We start from the raw sequence: 6,000 nt of genomic DNA, 5'->3' as shown, positions 1-6,000 counted from the left end.
AAAATGAACCAGAGGAATTCAACGACATGTAGGTTGCAGATAATTAATATGCTGGACATATTTTTTCGATTTAATAAAAAAATTCTTAACTTTTAAAAGAGGCCCCGCAAAATCTGATAGTCTTCACATTTTGCAAAATGACATGATTTAAAAGTTTCATTTTATTAAATTACAATATATTAAGATATAATCAAATATGAAGAATACGTTAAGCCATTGCGTTTAAAGAAAACAAAGAATGCAAAGTTATCTAAAGAAGAAATTTTGAAAGAGCAACCAGGAAAATTAAAGAAAATACTTTGAATAAAAAGAAAAAGAAACCAATCTTGCAAATGGTTCCATAGGCATCATTGACCCCCCCCCCCCCCCCCCCCCCCCCCCCCCCCCCCCCTCCCGTCTACCTTCAAATTCTAACCAACAATTACAATATTATTTATGGAAATTTTTCAAACGTAACGGTGAAAAACCGTATAATTTTCATAATAGGATCACGCTTCGTGCTTTTCTTTTTGATTAAATTTTGAAATCTCCATTGTTTGAATTTTTGAATACTTAATTTCAGATCAAATGATGAATTGATTGTGGAAACACGAAAAACGTGCCTTACAAGGTTAAAGTGCGCTGATGATACAAAATTAAAAATTAGAAATTACAATCTATTATTAATATTGATGTTAGCATAGTAATAAGTTAAAGAATGCAATAAAGAAATACTACAGGGTGTCTTAATAAAAATATAAATTTAATGACGACCTATCGTCGTTTTTCCGCGCGGCATCTTTACGTTAATTCAATTTTTTTGAAAGCCTCGGGAATTTAAGAATTTGGTCTACTAGAATTCTAAAGTACTAGAATACTAGAATACTTGAATACTAGAATACTAGAATACTAGAATACTAGAATACTAGAATACTAGAATACTAGAATACTAGAATACTAGAATACTGGAATACTAGAATAGTAGAATACTAGAATACTAGAATACTAGAATACTAGAATACTAGAATACTAGAATCCTGGGAAAGGGTTTATATTTCTGTTCAGATTGCTTCAAACCCCGCGGATTTTTTCAAATTAAATTTTCCTGAATCTAAAGCCCGACAGTGAGTCCCATAAATCTGTGGAAGCGGCAGACGATTATTGACTTAAGTTAAGGTTTTGATTAGAACATGAAACAGACCAATTTAACTGAATAAGTTGATGTTCAAGATACTTTCATTAACATATATATATAAGATATATATAATATATATAATCACGGAACCTCGATCCCGAGATATAGCCTGGAAAGTTATACAATAAGATTAAAATCGTATATGTTTTCAAGCATTGCTATAATTCCTCTTATGGGAGAGCTATTGAGAAGAACTAAATACTTTGAATTTCTAATTTTAATGGTTAACCCGATAAAGGAATTGAGTTTTTGCCACACACTCAAATCTTCTGATCCCAATATCTGTGCAACCAGATGGTGCAAACCTTTGATATTTCAAACTTAGATTATTTTATCTATAAGTATTAATAGTTTGAAATATCTAAGGTCTATGACATTGGGTTGCAAAGATATAGAGAATAGAAAATCAGAGTTTGTGGCAAAAACTCAAATCCTTTGCTTTTCTCATACTCATGGAGTAAATTGTATAAAACTATAGAAGCTAAGAGGTCGCAAAATTATACCAGTAAGGTTGCATGATTTTGACCCTCGTCTTCTGTATAGTTTGCAGTCAGAAGATTGAGATTAACTGCCAGACCAGAAATGTAGTTTATTGTATTACATGTGAGAAATGTAAACTACATTCATGACAGACAGCAAGATCTTTAGATAAAAGGATGAGAGAACATATTGGTTACATTAGAAATCTCAACATAAACCAGATCTGAGTTCATTTTTTCATCTGTGTCCATAAAAAAGTGTTTTTGGTTAATATTTATTTAAAATTTGAAAAGACTAAATGGCGCAAAAAATAAATAGAAAATTGGTGAAAAACAATTTAAGAATAGAGATTAAAATTATGTGCGTTAATGATTCGCACTTATGCATAATGCAAAAATGCCGCTACTTGTTCCTTAAAATGGGCGGGAAATTAAAAGAAGGGTTCTAATAATACCGCACTGTGAAGACAATTGGTAGAATTGCCACATATTTGGGAGGTTTATTGGTTTATAGGATAGCACTACTCCTCTGCCAAAAGTTTAGACGGAGAATTTTCTATCCTTGGCGGGTTTGTTGTTCTTTACTCCGGGTCATAAACTATACTTGAACTATACACAGATACTCGGAGAAACTCCGACTCGGTTAAATCAAATCTTTAGTTTTCAAAGGAAATATTTAGAAAGATTTCAGCTTGAAGATTTGAAATCAATAAAACCCTTTCATGAGTCCGCTTTTAGGACAAACAACCCTTTTTAGGCAGAGTATTTTAAGGATATTATACTCCCCCCAACTGCCAATCATTTGTTATATAATTTACTTTTACCTTAAAAAGCCGAGATCATCCGATATCGTGCAATAAAATCCGTTTTTAAAGTGATAAAACCAATCCAAAAGATCTAAGCTATTAGAGCTGAAGATTTTATTATAGAATTAGCTACTGGACCTAACCCTTCTCTTCTCCTGATAACAAATTCGGCAGGAGTAATAAATGCTGAACCCAGCTCCGGGTACACAATAGAACACAGGGTAAATATATAATCTTTTCATGTATCCTCTTCAACCTAGAGACTTTAAGTCTGATACTTAACTCCCCCTTTTTGGTGACTGCATAATATCTAATGCTCACTATAAGATCCTATTCCCTACTATCTACTCCCGACTTATTGACAGATCCTACTACATTCTATCTAATCCCCACTTACTATCAGACCCTATCCACCCTATTCCCTACTATCTAATCCCAACTTAATGGTATTGACCCTGATACCTACTATTTACTATCAACTTAAATACAGCGACCTTATTTCAGACTCCCAAAAATAAACTCCCCACAAACTGACAATGCTTACTCCCTACTGCTTGATTCCTGCTCCCAACCTACTGGTATGCTCCTTACTTCTAACCTACAGAAAGACCTTACTCTTGATCTGTTGGCTAATCCTACTCTATACTAACCACCTAATGGTTAAATCCTTCTCCTGGATACTCCCTATTCCCGTCTCTCCCTCGCCCTACTCCTTACTCCCTACTCTCTTGCCCACACCTAATTCCTACTCTTCATCTGTACCCTACTCCTAGTTACTCCTAATTCCAACCTACTCCCTTCTACCTGCTCACAACCTACTCCTTTCTCATAGTTTCCCCATCTCCCCTTTCTCCTTACTCCCTATCTCTACCCTGTTTCTGGTTACCCCCCGTTCCCTTCTCCCAACCTACTCCCCACCTGTACCATACTCTTGGTTACTCCCTGTTCCATTCTCCCAACAAACTCCCTACCTGTACCATACTCCTGGCTACTCCCTGTTCCATTCTCCCAACAAACTCCCTACCTGTACCATACTCCTGGCTACTCCCTGTTCCATTCTCCCAACAAACTCCCTACCTGTACCATACTCCTGGTTACTCCCTGTTCCATTCTCCCAACAAACTCCCTACCTGTACCATACTCCTGGCTACTCCCTGTTCCATTCTCCCAACAAACTCCCCACCTGTACCATACTCCTGGTTACTCCCTGTTCCCTTCTCGACACCTGTACCATACTCCTGGTTACTCCCTGTTCCCTTCTCCCCACTTGCTCCCTACCTGAACCCTACTCCTGGTGACTCCCTGTTTCCTTCTTCCCTACTCCTGGTTACTCCCTGTTCCCTTCTCTCCCTACTTCCTACTACCTACCTGAACTCTACTCCTATTTAGTCCATGTTCCTTTCTTCCCACCTACACCCTACTCCCATCCTACTGGCAAACACTACAGCTGTCCTTGAACTTGCTCTTGGATCTAACAGATATGAAAACCAATACAAACCTTCCTGCCAAAATTCAGGGTTCAACGATCCTATAGTTTGCTCTGGATCCCTTCTAGCATACTGCAAGCTACATGCAGCCAAGTTTTCCACCTTATTCTCATTCAGACAATCCCTAGACATTATCAAATGTCTGAATGTCTATTAGAAAAGGATGAAATTAAAAAAAAAAAACATAAAAATCTATAAAAGTATGTCAACAATTTAAAATGAAACTGTTTACATAGAACATAAACTGCAAGTAAGCTATTTTTTAATACTAAAAACATTAAATACATAAGAATTGTTGTGTAAAATCTACATTATGGAAATTTCTGTAAATATGTTTATGAGTAGATACATATGTAGAAAACAAGCCTAGGCCCAGCCCATCAATTCTGATGTGTTTAAGAATTGAAAGCTTAGTTAAACAGTTGTATGATTGATTGATTAAAGAAGTTTAAGTTTATACAGTGAAGAGACACACCTGGAGTAAACTCTAGTTTAATATTAGTTTCTCAACCTAGGATTCACTTTATCTCATATTAGAGGTTAAAAATATTTATAATTTATGAAATTATAAATTTATAATTTTGAAATTAACAGGTCTAGTCATAAACTTTTGAGGATAAGAACTTCTGAAAAGTCTGAAGTTTGAAGGTTTTAGAGGATTTTTATAGGTTTAGGATAACTTTTAGAGGTAATTAGAGGTTTGTAACAGAGTACAAAGGGTATAGATAAAGTTTAAAGGTTCAGGATAAAATGTGAAGGTTCAGGATGAAGTGTCAAGGTTCAAGATGAAATGTTAAGGTTCAGGATAAAGGGAAAAGGTTCAGGATGAAGTGCGAAGGTTCAGGATGAAGGGTGAAGGTTCAGGGTGAAGTGTGAAAGTTCAGAACAAAGTTTGAAGGGTTCAGGATGAAGTGTAAAGGTTCGGGAAGGTTTAGGTTGAAGTGTGAAGGGTACAGGATGAAGTGTGAAGGGTTCAGGATAAAGAGTGAAGGTTCAGGATAAAGTGTGAAGGGGTCAGGATCATGAGTGAAGGTTTAGGATAAAGTGTGAAGGAGTAAAATGACCGGAAGAAGAATGAGGTCTAGATGATGTTTAAGTTAAGGAAGAGTTTACGCCGGGTCACCGGCTTATTAACCCCGACGGACTAATATTTGGCAAGGAATCTGTAGCAAGATTTAGTAACTTGAACCAACCATGGTTGCCAATTAAAGGAGAAAAAGAGGGGTGTGATCAGGATTTTAATGAACCCTCATGCATGCAGTTCCAGGTTGTTAAAGCAATTAGCAATCTTAGAACTCAATAAGCCAAGGTTTGTCGGTTCAGAATTCTAATTCCTATATGAAGAGAAACTGGCTAAAGATAAATTAGGGTTAAATGGAAACATGGGATTTCAGAGGAAAATAACTGCTGGAAATCTGGAAGAATACAATCCGTATGAGAAAATCATAACAAGGATCTCTTTTACTACTGGAAACCTTTAAGAGACACCCATATTAGAATAGAAAATACTGTTTAGGACCTGGAAATCCTGTATATATCAGGAAACCCTGTATAGGACAGGAAAGCCTGTCAGGAAACCCTCTCTAGGACAGGAAACCCTGTATATATAAGGAAACCCTAGTTATAGAACAGGAAATTCTGTATATATCAAGAAATCCTCTAAAGGACATGAAACCCTGCATAAACCAGGAAACCCTAATTATAACCAGGAAACCATTTTTATTCCAGAAAACTCTGTATATGCCCAGGAAACTCTATATAAAACAGGGAACCCTGTAAAGTACCAGGCAATTAAAAAAGAACCATGACATAATGAAACCCTGTATAAACTGATTAATAGAATAGAATATATAGTGATATAGATAGAGAAACCCTTTAAAGAGAAGGAAACCCTGTATTGGATCCTTTATTATGTTGGTTGATTTGGCACAAACCCAAACTATATGCAGAACCTTAATCTATACAGTAGAGAACTGTCCTAAGATACAATAAATGTATCCGTACTAAATATATATGCTGAAGTATATCTATATATATATTATGATAAATATATC

Source organism: Eurytemora carolleeae, unplaced genomic scaffold, assembly GCF_000591075.1.
Source record: "Eurytemora carolleeae unplaced genomic scaffold, Eaff_2.0 scaffold508, whole genome shotgun sequence".
Lineage (NCBI taxonomy): Eukaryota > Metazoa > Arthropoda > Copepoda > Calanoida > Temoridae > Eurytemora > Eurytemora carolleeae.
This window is presented reverse-complemented; position numbering follows the sequence as displayed.